This window comes from Piliocolobus tephrosceles, chromosome 15 (genome assembly GCF_002776525.5).
Source record: "Piliocolobus tephrosceles isolate RC106 chromosome 15, ASM277652v3, whole genome shotgun sequence".
In the NCBI taxonomy this organism is placed as follows: Eukaryota; Metazoa; Chordata; class Mammalia; order Primates; family Cercopithecidae; genus Piliocolobus; species Piliocolobus tephrosceles.
This window is the reverse complement of record NC_045448.1, coordinates 95,661,056-95,677,129: the sequence shown is the minus strand read 5'-3', so window position 1 is coordinate 95,677,129 and position 16,074 is coordinate 95,661,056. Positions and strand designations below refer to the sequence as shown.

General features: G+C 47.0%; 1 protein-coding gene and 1 pseudogene across 1 annotated transcript in view; both read left to right on the top strand.

Moving 5' to 3' along the window:
• SH3RF3 (SH3 domain containing ring finger 3) overlaps positions 1-16,074 on the top strand; it is a 374,941-nt gene that overhangs the window by 121,330 nt on the left and 237,537 nt on the right. The gene's annotated exons all lie outside the window — the stretch shown is intronic.
• LOC111525077 lies at positions 1,564-1,752 on the top strand (annotated as a pseudogene).

Genomic DNA, 16,074 nt, shown 5'->3' with positions numbered 1-16,074 from the left:
TGTTAGCCAGGATGGTCTCGATCTCCTGACCTTGTCATCCACCCGCTCTGGCCTCCCAAAGTGCTGGGATTACAGGTTTGAGCCACCATGCCCGGCCTGCACCAGATCTCTTTCTACAAAATTTTAACTCAGTGTAATATAAATGAAAACTTGTTATTTTTACCATGACTGACATCAGTGTTTTCGAGGGTTAAACAGTAAGTGTTTCTTTTTTTTCTTTTTTGTCTAATTAGAATTCTTGTTTTTTTTTTCTGTCCTTAAGGTTTTTCTCCGCTCCTAGGAATATTCCCTAAGGTTTTGATATAATTCAGGAATTTGTATTTAGGGAAAGGCACCTGAACCAAATTACGAGAATTTTTAGAACATTGGAAGCCCTGGGGAAGACGTCTCACCCATTGCCGGTCAGACAGAGCCAATGTGGGGGCTTCTAAACATGCACGAACTAACAGTCTCCATCAGCTCTGAATTCACCTCTGAGCTTAGCAGTGTAAGCTTGTTGTATATAATTATACGACTTCGTTTCTTCATGAAATGATCATCATAATAAATTTTGATATACTTGGAAAACTTAGCAGGCTTAAATATTTATTAATATATTAAAATAAATGCAGTAATAATGGACTGGATTTTAAAGGATCTAGAATTTGACCGTTTTTCTTTTTCAAAACATGATAAATACAGAAAAACCTTTAATAAAATAATAACAGTAGTAGTAGTAGTAGTAGTAGTAGTAGTAGTAGTAGTAGTAATAATAGTATGTTTCCTGGGCTAAATTTAGAAAACCTTTGAGTATGAGGCAAATATGGAAAACAAATTTATATCAAAGGAGGACCTAGCAGCAAACTACTAAAACTTGCCAAATTCAACTTCTGTGTTTGTTATAATTTAGTAATTACCTATTTTAGAAAAAAAATAAAAGTGCTTCCATAGGGAATTAGGATTTTCAGAATTTTGAAGCCCTGGGAAATAATTACATCCGGTGCTATTTAGGTAGAACAAAAAATTAAATCACTTACCTGGAGTAAATCCAAAAAAATGAAACCATTTTAAAAATTATCTTTTTAAAATGTCTAAATTAACGTTATTTAGGCATATACATTGTATTTTGCATACCTTTTTTTCAAATTATTATTATTATTATTATTATTATTATTATTTTGAGATTGAGTCTCATTCTGTTGCCCAGACTGGAGTGCAGTGGCACGATCTCGGCTCATGGCAACCTCCGCCTCCCAGGTTCACATGATTCCCTTTCCTCAGCCTCCCAAGTAGCTGGGATTACGGGCATCTGCCACCATGCCTGGCTAATTTTTTTTATATTTAGTAGAGACAGGGTTTCACCATGTTGGCCAGGCTGGTCTCGAACTCCTTACCTTGGGTTATCCACCCACCTCAGCCTCCCAAAGTGCTGGGATTAATTACAGGCGTGAGCCACCGTGCCCGGCCCAAATTATCTTTATAATAAAGAATTAGAGAGACACAAGACACCGGGCCTACCGCAGGAGCATGAGGGAGGCCGTGCATTATGTTTCAAGGCATCTGTGAACCCATGGAGTAGACACCATGAGCGAAGCTCACCCTCCCGAGTTGAAAAAATTTATGGACAAGAAGTTGTCATTGAAATTAAATGGTGGCAGACATGTCCAAGGAATATTGCGGGCATTTGATCCCTTTATGAATCTTGTGGTAGATGAATGCATGGAGATGGCGACTGGTGGGCAACAGAACAATATTGGAATGGTGGTAATATGAGGAAATAGTATCATCACGTTAGAAGCCTTGGAACGAGTATAAATAATGGCTGTTCTGCAGAGAAACCCATGTCGTCTCTTCATAGGGTCTATTTTACTATGATGTAAAAATTAGGTCGTGTACATTTTCATATTATACTTTTTGTTAAATAAACTTTTGTAATAGTCAAAAAAAATTAGATATACTAAAAAATACCAAATATTTATTATTTTTAATACCAGTTTTCTATCCCTTTAAAATACATAGTGAGTTTTAAGAGAATGGGTTCCAGGGTTCTAGACTTTGAGTTCTCAACTTTATGTTCTTACATTGGCAAAAGTACCCCCCAAATAAAACAAGATAAAATTTTGACCGAACACAATGGCTCTTGCCTATAATCCCACCACTTTGGGAGGCCAAGGCAGGAGGATCACTTGAGCCAAGGAGTTAGAGATCAGCCTGGGCAGCATAGTGAGATGCCATCTCTACAAAAAATACAAAAATTAGCTGGGTGAGGTGTCACAGGCCTGTATGCTCAGCTACTCAGGAGGCTGAGGTTGGAGGATGGATTGCTTAAGCCTGGGAGGCAGAGGTTGCAGTGAACCAAGATTGCACCACTGCACTTCAGCCCGGGTGACAGAGTGAGACAGACCCTGTCTCAGAGGAGGAAAAAAAGGGGGGGGGGAAAAAAAAAAACAACTTTCAACATTATAATTGAAAAAGATGTTTTAGGCTTAATTTAGAAAGTTTACATTGTTCAACAGAAGCAGAGTTTATTTTCAGAGGAATATTTGGGTGCAAACTGTCAAAATTTTCTGAACTGAATGTTTACTTCTGAAACTGCTTCCTCAGGTTCATTTATAAGATTTGTCTTTTTACAGGCCTTCAGTTTTAGCTTTGTCATGGGTTGATCAGCTGTCCTGGTGTTCCTGGGACTGAGGAGTTTCTTGGGATGTGGGACTCTCAGTGCTAAAACTAGGGATATTTCAGGCAAACTAGAATGAAAGAATGAGTTAAGATGGGTTATGTCCCGATAAACCCATCAGTCATTGGAAGTATCATAAGTTGAAAATGCATGTAATACACCAAATCTGCAGAACCTCATAGCTCAGCCTAGCCTACTTGACATGTACTCAGAACAATATACATTAGGCTGGCTAATGTAATCAGCCTACAGTTGGGCTGAATCATCTAACACAAAGCCTGTTGTATAATGAAGTGTTGAATATCTGTGTCATTTACCAAATACTGTCTTGAAAGTGAAAAACAGTGGTTATGTAGCTATGTGAAGTACGGTTTGTGTATTATATTGTACCATAATAAAGTGGAAAAGTCCTAAGTCAGCCCATCGTAAGTAGGAGACTGAAATAGGGGACTGACTGTAGTCAATCACCCTATTCTTCTTGAACCTCAAAAAGCAAAATCCATCAGTTTGAATTTAGACCCACATGTCTAGCCTTTAATTTCTTTTCTTTCTTTCTTTCTTTTTTTTTTTTTTCTGGAACTGATGACTTGCTCTGTTGCCCAGGCTGGAGTGCAGTGGTGCAATCTCCGCTCACTGCAACCTCCACCTCCCGGGTTCAAGTGATTCTCCTGCCTCAGGCTTCCGAGTAGCTGGGATTACAGCCTTGCACCACCACGTCTGGCTAGTTTTTGTATTTTGGTAGAGGTGGGGTTTCACAAGGCTGGTCTCGAACTCCTGACCTGAAGTGATCTGCCTGCCTCAGCCTTCCAAAGTGCTGGGATTGCAGGCATGAGCCACCGTGCCCGGCCTACCCTTTAAATTTGATTAAGGTGCTTTGATTAGTTCATTTCCTTGGGAGGCAGAAGTGTTTACAAAGAAAGGGGCCCCAGGATAGGCTGTGTCCATGTGGTTTCAGGACGTGGGCGCTGCTATCTGGGTGGGCTGGCGAGGGCATTTTTTGCTGCCCAGCTCTCACGTTTCCCAGGCTTGCTATTTGTTTTCTAATCCAAGCAGCAGAAACACCACTTGTGTCCATGATTTTCATGCTGGATCTAAGATGTTGAGGCAGCAAATTCTTATTCTGACTAATTTAACAGTCTTTCGGTTTAGCCTGTGCTTGGGGCTGTGCTTAGAATTTTGATAAAAATGGTTGTATCTGGGTCATTTGGAAAGGAATTAGGCTGTCTGGAAAATAGAACATATAATAGAACAGGTGGTTATTAAACCACCAGGCCAAGTGGAGACCATGACTTCTCTTTGATTTAGATGCAAAGATTACTATCGAGGTTGACACACAAAGATTTGTAATTTGTAATTTAAGAAAATAATTGTTCAGGGAGCAGAAACCAGAAAGTAATATATAAGTGTGTTGTCTTGAACTGCATTTTCTTCTTTCTAAAAGCCTGGAACTCTTTCATTCCCCTCCCACAGCTCTTAAGTCTGTCAAATGTAGTGGGAATGGTGCCTGGGCCCTGAGATGCGTAGGTTATACACCATACAACTCAGGGGCCAGGCACCATTCACGTCACATTTATCCTAGATTTGTCATGAAGGGGTGCTTTTTCTGACCCACATGAGAATTTCCCTGGGCTGGTTGTAGCCAGCATGACTGCCTCGCCAACCCCTCTAGCAAGGACACTTGGAGGAAAACATGAAGGAAATCACATTTTTCTTCTCCTAACATTTTATAGACTTCTTCGCTCCAGACCTTTGGATGTCTGACCTGAGGACAATCGATATGTTTTTCTAGAGTTTTTAACATGCAGCAGCATAGTGGCTTAGAGTGCAGACTGAGGAGTTAGTACCATAATTTTATACCTGTATAATCCTGGGCAAGTTGGCCGCACTGTGCCTCAGTTTCCCCATCTGTAAAGTGGGGGCAGCACGTTCCTCATTAGGCTGTTGGGGAAGTTAAATGGATTAATATTGTAAAGTACTTAGAATGGGGCCTGACGCATTGTATGTAAATGTTACCAGCCTCATTCAGCTTTGCCTCTGACACTGAACTGATGTTCCCTTGGGTCTGGCAACACGGCATCGTAGATGCTGATTAAAACTTGACGCACATGAAGAAACCATGACTATTCCCATGACCCTGTGAGAAGAAAGCTGGGCAGATAATTTCATTGTCTTCTGCTGGGTTTCACTTCCTGCTGTCTCAACTGCACCCCTTAACGTTGGTGTGTGGTTGTCTCTTTCTGTGCCAGCCACTCCCATGAGAGGAGCTCCTCATTGCTGGGACTTTAGTGGCTTGGGGTGGTGCCCCATGAGCGCTCCAGTTAAGCCAACAGATGGGTACTTCGAGGCTGGAGGCACTGCCTCTCCAGGGCAGTATCTGCTCTCTGTGGATGTCCGAATTCTTGCGGGTGGGCTCAGCGAGGCAGTGCTCTCCATGTGCCCCACTCTGGTCTCAAAAGCTAGAGAAATGCTCTGGAAGGATATTGAACACCTGTGTAGGGCTCTGTGGTTCAGGTTAGGTTACTCCATTAGGTCATTTCTCTCTGGAAAGAGCAGAGATGGCTCCAACACTGTACAAGCTTGCGTCCTCCTAAGGCTAAAAGACACGAGGTGGTACCCGTGTCATGGTGGTGGCAGTCTAAAGATTAGTGTTGGTGTGTGTGTGTCTGTGTGTGTACATGTGCACGTGTCCAACTCTTGCTTTGTGTGTGTGGCATTTCTCTTTCCTAATCAAATTTAGGCAATCCGTTGGGGCTTCAGAATAGCGTATCTAGGTTGGGAGTATCTCACAGTGAGTGGGTCACACTGGGCTTCCAGCAGACCCCATACCACTCACTGGTGAAACTTGAGCAAAGCTCTAAGAATACAGAGCATAGGAGCAGTGCTTTATTCGGTTAACTTTACCACCCCCAGTGAATCTCTGGGTTGTTCTCATTTTAATGATCAGTATGAAGGTTTGTGGGGCTGTGGACACATTCAGGGTTGGACGGGGGTTCATATTAGTGAGCCGACTGGGTATCTTTATTCACAGAAGAGGCAAAATTAGCAAATAACCCCATCAAAATCATCTTGACAGTTCTCACCAAGGTGGCTATCACCTCTATAATTATGAAAATGTGGTATGAGGTAGGCTTGGGAATTTGGACACCTTTTAAGAACTGTTGGAACAACCTTCTCAGTTAAGTAAAGAAACTACTTACCAGACAGCATGTGGAGGACACTGGGGTGATAACTCATGGTCATTTCCGATAAGCTACTTCTGGGGCCAGAATCTCTGCTGAATCTCAGCTTCCTGATTTAATGAAGACAAGGAAATGAAACCATCCTGCCGAGTTTGTGCTTTTAATAGGCAGAGTTTTCAGAAAGAGAAGACAGTTAAATTGATTTTCCTTTTTGCCCCTTTCATTTTTGCTGCTTCCGTCCTGCAGATTGAGGCCTTTGAAAGGAAGGGGAAGAGGAAATGTTTTCTTGCTTAGTGAATAGGATGCACCTTTTCCCTGAGGAAGATTCCCCGTGTGTACTTGTATGTAAATATACATACTCTCTTACTGTCCTCTTTTTCCTCCTCACAAATGTAAACCTGTATGTGCTTCGTATTAATACCTGGCCTTTCCATGAGACTGCGAAGTCTGGAGGGAGAGGCCAGGCCCGTGCTCCTGGCCTCTGTGACCGAGGACCTGGTGGAGGCCCCTCACTGAGCCCTGTCCCCTGAGTGGAGGTGAAAGGTAGACAAGGAAGACCCCACAGTTGGAGAGCCTGCCATGGACGGGTCGCCCATTGTTTCACCTGGGTCTGGTTCAGCGTATTCCTGGGAGTGGGGGAAGCTGACACTGTGACGTAGTCCTGGGGCGAGCTTGGAAGGTGCTCTGGGCTTGTCAGTTGACAGTGTGTCATTAGGGATATGGGCAGCAATGTGATGTCCTGCCTGCAAGGAAGGAGATGTTTCAGACTTACCGTCGACTGAAACAGGGAGACAAGTGCTCTCTCCTGGAAACAGCAGATTCGGGATCAGTCACTAACACCAAGGCCCAGGTTCAGTCCACTCCTGGAGCTTTGGGGGCTAGTGTGTAAAGGGTGCAGGAGCCCCTTTGCTAGGTGCACTGGCCTGAGAGCTTCGAGGGGATTTGCCAATGGGATTGGGCCACAATCTTTATTACTTTTTCCCTAGTCCTCATAGTCTAAGTTTTGTTTTCTCAATCTTTCTTTTCTCATCTTTGTGTGGAGTTAACTTTTAATCAGGGAAAGGGGATACATCAAGCTATTGATGAATTTATCACTGGAGAAAACAGTGAAGTGGGATTTTTATTTCAGGGTGTCTGAAGTGGCAGTGCCGGGCGGGCGACAGGTGGGGGTGTCCCTTGTCTTCCATTGTCCCAGAGACTGACATCAGCCTGTACCTAATCAAACAGCATTTTTATGTGTTTTTCATGAATGGTGGTGGATGGAGATGTGTGGGGGACTAGCAGCTCTTCGTGCTGGAGGGAGATACTCCACCTCTGCTCTCAGACAGCCTATGACCAGGCACGGGTCGCATTGCTGCCCAGAACTTGCACTCTGTGGCATTTGAATGTCATGTAGGGGCGCTGTGTCTAGGCAGCCCAGGCCACCGAATCCCTGTTGTCCACTCTGCAGCCGACATTCGCTCAGCATCCTGGAAAAGTGCCCATTGGGGCAGGAGCTTCTCTTGCTCATGTGGACATGAAGGTAAGTCCGTCTTGGACAGGCAGCATCAAATCATGCTGTTCGTTCTGTGGCCAGGAGGTATTGAGTCAGCTGTTCCTGCTTTTAAATGATGTGGGCTTAAGGAAGAGGGAAGGAGGAATGATGGAAAGAAAGGAAGTGAGGAGGGAATGAAAGAAGGAGAGGGAGGGAGAGAAATGGAAGAAGGGAGAGGAAGGGAAGGAGGGAGAAGAAGGGGAGGAAGGGAGGAAGAGGCCCCATGGCTTTCCTGTAAATGGCAGCTGCCCTGATGTCTGTGAAGGGCACACCAAGAGTGTGGCTGGAAGGTTGTCAGCCAGGAAACTGGCCCAAGTTCGTGGTGAGTGAGGAATTACTTTCTCTCCTTGACCACTGGAGCAGGATGGACTCTGCCTGCCACCCGTCCCAGGAAGAAGACTTTCCTTCTCAGTGCCTTGGTTTGTGCTTCAGGGAAGTCACTGACACGCTCACTGCCTGTTTTCCTGAATTACACAGCTAGAGCTCCCTGTCTTAGTGTCCGAGAAAACCAAGGGTCCCCAAATGCAGAAACCAGGGCTAAGAATGTGTGTTTTACGGACAGGAGACAGCCAGCCTGTTTGAGTGGAGGCTTTTTTGGAAATCCCACTTTCCCAGTGAGTCACAGTAGACACAGACAGCACACTGCTTCCCTGTCACCAGGGCCAGGGCTGTCCTGGGCTCAGAGTGAATTAGACCAGCTTGGCTTTTGTGTCCGCCATTCTAGTGTTTCTTTCCCTACTTGGTTGGCACCACATGTGCACACACATATCCACATGCCTTTGCACACATGTACACTTTCTTATTTGCTGACTCTGGCAGCCCTGCCATCCCTGGGCTGCCAGGCAGATTTTCTGATGTGGAGCTTATCCGGCCCAGACATTGGAAACACCAAGCAACTGGTGGCCGGTAAGACTTTGACCCTATCAACCGAGGCTTACGAAAGAATAGACTTACCTTAATAATGCCTAGTGGCAAGGTTTCCAGGAGTGGGGGACAGCCTGGGGCTGTTTGTAGAGGCTGAAGGAAATGTTTACTGAGGGGATCCTGATGCAGTGGCCACTGTGACAGCCACTCAGGGGGTCTTGTCCCCATTTTAAAGAGCAATAAACTGCAGAGCTGAGAGGACCACAAACCCTCGTGCAGCCGGGGTTTCTGCAGGGGTCTCTATAGCTCAGAGCCTCTAGGCTTTATCACCTCCTGTGTATTGGAGCCTTCCTTGGGCCCTCAGCACAGCCCACACCTACCAGGGCCAATCCAACCATGTAGGCTGGCCAGGGCGGTGCCAGGAATCCAATCGGTCATTCCGCAATTCCCCAGGCTAGGCCACAGCTGGCTGTGCTCCTAACATCCCTGCACTGACCAGCAGGTCACCAGTACCTCTGGGAGCCTGACTGCGGCAGCTGTGTCTGAGTGATGACTGCCAGAGAGTTCTGGTTTATAATTCAGACATACTAGATGTGCCGCTTTGAGGACAGTGGGCTGCACTGCTGTTGTACTTCCTAATAGGGATACGATCTTGCGAGGTCAGAGCAGGACCCATCCAGGGACAGTGACCTGTGCTGAGCTCCTTGGCTGTGCTGGATTTGACCAGAACACTCTGTGGTCAGGGGTTTTGCCTTTCAGCTCGAGCTGCAGAGAGACCCTCTCTGTCCTGCTCCTTCCCCAGATTCTGCCCACAGGGCATCCCCATGCCCTCTCTACCTGGGTGAGCTGTGTGGGGTCAGCTCACCGTGTAGGCTGCCTCGGGAAGGAGGGAGAGCCTTGTGCTGGCAGGGCACTCGTTTCCATTTGGCTTCATCAGAGACTTTCTGACACATACCTACTGCCAGATCCTGTGTAATAGCCTCAACACGCCACGCGGCTTGCAGCTGAAGTTACTTACAAAAGCCAGGTTGGGGAATTCATAAAGTGTAGGCTTCTCTGGCCTTCATGGGTCTGATGAAGGGGTTTCCTGGCCGTGAGGAGCACCCAGACCTGCAGCTGCTGCTGGCTCCTGAGCAGCTGGCTCTTGAGTGTACAGGGGTCTGGCTCTGACAGCTGAGCCTACCTGAGGCACCCTGAGACTACCATCCAGAGCTGGGGCATCCTACATAGCTGCATGCAAGGGGAGGCTGGGACTCCAGGCTACTCTGTTGTGATTTCTCCTGGGTTGTGTGACAGTGGGGCATGGGCTGTCGTGGGCCTGTTGGTGGACTAGAGTCCTTGATTTTCCTTCTGTGCAAAGTCAGGGCTCTCCGGGGCCCTTCATGCCTTAACATCCCAAGGAGCTTGTTTTGTTATTTTCTTTCACAATGTCCTGCAGTTACCATGTTTGGGCGGCATGTTATTTATGGAGACGTTGGTGACAGGGAGACCGCGATGTAACTTGAATTGTGATAATGTCTATACTTGCTCTCACGTCCTGCAGAGGAAGAATTTATTTTCTTGATTTGGTTCCTTTCACTACTTTTGCTTCATGGAGGCTTCACGAAGATGCGTGTGGAGGGAGCTTTATTCAGACAAGTTTCCTTGACGTCCCTGGGAGGTCTCTGTTTGCCCGGCTTCAGGAGCATCTGGTGTTTGGACAGCCTCTGGGCCAGGCACTGTGGGGATGGCTCTGGAAACTGTCAGTCATGCGTGTGCTACGCCGTGCACAACAGGGGCTCTGCAGACGACTTCCATGTCCTCAGATGCTCAGGGGCTTTCTCTGCTTAGGTTCTCTTTTCTTCCCTGGCCAGAGAGATCTTTTCCAAGTAGTAATTGTAATTTTTTTGGTGGAGGGTTATTTGTGATATTTATCTCAACCCTGGGAATACCTTTTTGAGAGCAGAGAGGCTCTCTGGGATCTTTTCATTTTCTAAATTCTCAGTGCATTTAGGGAATAAATGCATTCCCGAGACTTTCCTGGCGGCTGTTGATAAGCCTGCAGTGCGCTACTGACGGTTGGCAGCCCTGTGATTTACTTTCCTCTCCCTAGTGGAAAACCATGCAAACTGACGCCTAAACCCAAGGTGCCATGCACAGTCACTGCTGACCTCAAATGCTAGGCAAGGCCCAGGTGAGGTGAGTGAGGGTTACCTGTGGCCCAGGGTCAGGGAGCTGCATGTGCCCTTCCCAGAACCACCAAAGCAGGAGAGTAGGTGCAGTTGGCTTGAGTGGGTTCTGGGCCAGAGAAAGATGGAGAAAGCATCTAGAAAGCATCTGCCTCCCAGTGGCTGTATCTGGGTTTTAATTCCAGTTCCATGCTTACCCTCTGTGGAACTTGGCACTTTGATTTGTAGGGTGGGCACAGGGACACCTTGGTCATAGGCAAGAGGGCTCCCGATCTTGTATGTGGAGTGCCTGATGCAGGATCTGACTGGGCAGGTAGCCCATGGCTGAGAACTGACAGGCTGTCCAGGGCCAACTGATGCCCATGGGAGAAGCGGCCTGCAGAGGGTGAAGAGAAGACTTGCAATCTTATGGCCTGATACTGTGCATGGGCAATCCAGAGACAGAAGGCACTGAAGCTTCTGGTGACCCTAGTGTGTGTTTGAACCAAGTTCCTAAGTGCATGGTTCCAGAGGAGGGACTTCTTCCCCCCATAGAGAGTAATGGAAGGTAAATGGACGAAGCCAGGCAGGCAGGTGACTTCGGAACCCCATTCTGCCTCTGCTGTGAGAGGAAGGCCACTCTGTTTACAAGCCAGTGAGGCTGGTCTGTTTGAGGTGTTCTCAGCTCCGTGTGCCCTTCTCTGGATGGAGAGCCTTTCCCTCCCTTTAGAGGAGGCTGTGTCTGCAGGAAGGAGGTCAGTAGCATGAAGACTTGACCTGAAGTGGCTTACATGGGTCCCTTTCTGCCAAGATGCCCAGTGGGGGCCCAACAGCCGGGGCCGTGAGCTAGCCTTCTGTTGTGTGGACACATCAACATTTCTGGCTCTGTCACACATATATGGTCAGGGCGCTTTATAGTTGCATAGGTGTAAAGCGAGGGCCCTGGTTGATGGCTCTTCCTGTCATGCAGAACAAAGCAATGATGCGGAGGTGATTGTCCCCTCCCCAGGGCTCCAGGAAGCCTTGACCCTCACACTGTGCTGAACAGCACACAGCAGGAACTCTAGTTAATCATGAAGGTTGCATTTTGTTTGTTTTCATTGTAATTACAGCAGAGCAGTAAACTGTACAGTCTGTGGAGCTGGACAGGCAGAGGTCAAGGATATTTGCTTCTTGGCTTTGGAGGTGTCAGACGTGTGTGAAATATGCTCAGCTGATCCATGCACACATACGTGCATGCCTCCCACCTGTGTGTGCAGCAGCCAGGCACCTCCCATCTCCCAGGGACAAACACAAGTGCATTTGAAGGGAAGGGTGTGCCCAGAAAGAAGTGGCATGGGGCTGTAGGTAGTGTTCAGTGTTCATTGAGACTCTGATGGCTGTGTGCTGGCCAGGCCCCGTGACGACAGGTAAAGCTTAGGACTCTTGTTGAATTGGCTCTTGTTGAATTGGGTGTGTCTTTAAAATTTGGCTCATTGAGAATCAGTGTCATCGGCGGGCATTTCAGGCCTTTATCATGGATTTATACAGTGTTTGGGAGGTGGGTCACCCTACTGGTCAGCCTCCCCACCCCTTCACTTACAGTAGGGAAACTGAGGCTTGCCTTTGTATTTTCTTAATTGGGCTGTCTGCTGATACGAGACATTTTGATGCATTAAGTGTAGTGTGTATTAAGATCTTTACTGGATGTGTAGCATTCCACTTCATTACATCAGAGGAAGGGCCACAGAGCTCTTTAAAACCAGGTGCCCTAAGAGTGGCCAGAGGAGGAGACAGGTCGGTGGCCCAGTTGCTGATGCATGAGCCCCGACGGTGCCAGCAAGCATGAGCAAGCCCACAGGTGCCCCTCGGCCTCGGGGCAGGAAAGCCCTGGGAAATGCTTATTATTACAGTGCTGGGGTCTTTCCTGTTATGGTTACAGTTGTGTTTGTCTAACAGCCTTATTTAAAGAAGACCAGCGTCATGATTCTGCATATAGCCATCTGAGGCTTGAAAGCTTGGAGAGAAACCAGTTGTCTAAGTGGTTTTGTAAATGGGAGAGATAAATGTTTCGAGTAACCACAATGGAAAACACCAGAAGGGTGGTGCTTTCACTGTACTCGGGGGCAGCCATGCTGATTGCAGGAGCTTTGGGTTACTGCCTTCAAACCCTGCTTTTGATGCCCTGGGAGCCTCTCATGGCGCCTGTGGGGTACCCGAGAGCCCATAGGACAGTGTCCGGAGGCCCCACTCTCTGCAGCCCGGTAAACCTACGCAGGCCCTTTCCTTGCGGCCTCGTCCTTCAAAGGTTTTCTTGTTTTATTATTTTACGTAATTGTGTTTCCTTTAAAGAAACTGAGACATGAAAGAGCAATTGTATGTCTTCAGTTTTTGTGATATTAACCTTATTTTGAATTTCTGGTTTTCCTCATTTGTGTTGGTATATTCAAGTTATTATCAGGAGATAATTCTTTACCCCCAGCTTTGTTCTCACTCACCTCCTTGGTTCCATTATTTGAAAATATATTACATTTATATATATGTATTGGGCCCAATGATACAATTATATTTATATTTGTATACAGTACTTTCTTATTTATTTATTTATTTATTTATTTATTTATTTATTTATTTGAGATAGAGTCTCACTCAGTCGCCCAGGCTGGAGTGCAGTAGCATGATCTTGGCTCACTGCAACCTCCGCCTCCCAGGTTCCAGCAATTCTTCTGTCTCAGCCTCCCATGTAGCTGGGATTACAGGTGCCTGCCACTGCATCTGGCTCGTTTTTTGTATTTTTAATGGAGACGGGGTTTCACCATGTTGGCCAGGCTAGTCTTGAACTCCTGACCTTAGGTAATTCACCCACCTTGGCCTCCCAAAGGGCTGGGGTTATAGGCGTGAGCCACAGTGCCCAGCCGCAATCACTTTGTTAAATGAGTTAAGAGAGGCAGAGACAGCTGGGCGCAGTGGCTCACGCCTGTAATCCCAGCACCTTGGGAGGCCGAGGCAGGCAGATCACGAGGTCAGAAGATCTAGACCATCCTGACTAACACAGTGAAACCCCGTCTCTTCTAAAAATACAAAAAAATAGCCAGGCGTGGTGGGGTGCCTGTTCTCAGCTACTCAGGAGGCTGAGGCAGGAGAATGGTGTGAACCCGGGAGGCGGAGCTTGCAGTGAGCCGAGATTGCGCCATTGCACTCCAGCCTGGGAGACAGAGACTCTGTCTCAAAAAAAAAAAAAAAAAAAAAAAAAGGCAGGGGGGCAGAGACATGTGCATTCATACTACCTTTATAATGACCCGGTTACCTTTACCAGTGCTCTTTGTCATTTTATGTTGATTTAAATTATTATCTGTGTTCACTTGATTTCAGCCTAAAAAAGTTTTCCTTGGTATTTTCTATAAGGTGGATAGATCAGCTAGCCTCAAATTTTCTCAGTTTTTGTATACCTGGAATGTGTTTGTCTTTATTTTTGATACATAGCTTTCCTGGTTGTAAAATTCTTGGTTGACAGCCTTCAACCAAATAAGTCATGAAGTAGTAGCTAGAATATGGAGACTTTAAAATGCCCTCTGTGGATTAGGGGGCTGATGCATAGAAAGATTGATTCTCTCAGTTTTATTCCTGGGGAGCCAGGCAGAGAATTTGCTTCTAGGAGGTGGATTTTCATTCCTTGAGCAAAGCCAATAGATGAACTTAGCTTATTCTGCCAGGACAGCCCATCAGTGGAGAGACTGTACTATTAACAGAAAGGAATGTGAGCTGGACATGTCAGTCCCTGGTCAGGACACTCCAGAAGCCCTACATGGTTTGCAAGGCCATCTGGGCTGTTTCAGCTCCTGCCTGTCTTTAAGCTGCAGATCTCAGTCTGTGGGTGTTACCTGTCCACCTCCCCAGGATCCACCCCGAGTCTGTGGATGCTCCCTGTCCACCTCCCCAGTATCCACCTCGAGTCTGTGGGTGCCCCCAATCCACGTCCACAGGATCCACCCCGAGTCTGTGTGTGCTCCCCGTCACCTCCCTATATGTCCTGCTAGATTTCTTACCCTTAGAGGTGCTCAGTAGATAGAAGGTGGCAGAATGAATCAAGTCTCAGGGCCAAAACCACACTTCTTGTAAGATCTCAAGGCACGATTTAAAACCATGTGCATGAGCTGACAGTTGGAAGTTGGGAGGTCAGGAGTCTAGGTGGAAGTGAATTTTACAACAGAGATAACAGCCCCTCCCACTGAGCCCAGTAGATGCCAGATGTTTCCGTAAGGGCTTTCTATGTATCCTTAGCCAGTGCCATTCCCAGGCCCACCAGGCAGGCATCTCATTCTTCTGAGGGCCGCAGAGCCTGGCGATCGCCTACCGTGCATGCCAGACCCTCCTGAGGCTTTCTGGGGTGTGTTATTTTCCACTTGCTGTTGGACAGACATCTTAAACATCCTCATGTTTCCTAGACATCTCAGTCTGCCTTCCTAGCACAATTCTTCTTGTAAGAAATGTAGGATTTTGTGGGTGGTTGGGGGACTAGGAAACATGCATCAGGAATAGCCCCATGCTCTGTCTTAGAGGCGTCATCCGCCTGGGGAACCTGGCCGGCTCTTGTGGACCGCAGTCTAATTGACCTGCTCCCTGCAGAGTGAGTGGGCTGCTTAGACTCTGCCCCCTGAGGCTTTGCAAAATTGGATGGTGTTTTATTTTGTTGTTGTTTTTTTCCTTGTTATTTGAGAAGGAACATTGAAGAGAGCCAGGAGGGTTCCTAGTGGAAAGGAAGGCAGGGAGAACAGCTACCCATTAGGATTAAAGGGCCAAGGCAGGACAAGGCCAAGGGCGCTCAGAGGGCAGCTCATGGGCTGTGTTCGCCAAAGCTGGAGATGGGTGAGATGCGGAAAACAAGCAAAATACTGCAAAATGGAAGAAAAACTGACCTTTCCTGTTACCCTTTCTCCTCACAGTTTATCAGATGGTGGAAGGAAACACTATAACTCTGGAAATAAGCCCCATCCTGACAGTGAGTCCCCACCTCCCAGTGTGGAAATAAGCCACTCAGGGCAGTGGCACCCTGCTGCCCACACTTAGGCTGCTATAGGCCAGTGTAGGCTGGGGTCCCTGCAAGCCCAGGTCTCCTTCAGGGCAGGTGTGGCTCTTCCTCTCCCTGATGACTCAGAAAGCCCCCCAGGGGCCTGCATGGGTCCTGCCAGGTGGCCAATGCTGAAACAGAATGTGTCTTTGATTTGGGTTGAAGTTACAGCCACAGGTCATCTGATTATAGTCAGAAGCTCTGAAGGGAAGTTACAGGGTTTTTATCAATAAAAAATGTTTAATGTAAAAAAAGAGATTGGCACATAAAAGCTTTTAATATGCAGGGTTGCAAGGACAGAGAGAAATAATGAGAGGTCCCAGGTGGGTCAAGGGGGTGCACACCACTGACCTGGGGCATTGAGACCCTGCCAGCACCAGCTGTACCCAGTCTGAAGTTTCAGAGATTGAAGGAAACTTCAAATTACCCCCGAACCCTGGAGAAATCCTTAAGAGCCCAGATGTTTGCTTATGCGTGCATGTGTGTCATATGTGCATGTGTGTGTATTATGTGTATATGTGTATTCAGTGTGTTGTATGTGCATGTGTGCTGTGTGTTGTGTATGGTATGTGTTGTGCATGTGTGTGTTGTGTGCATGTATGTGTTGTATGTGTATCTAGTGTGTTGTGTGTGCATGTGTGCTGTGT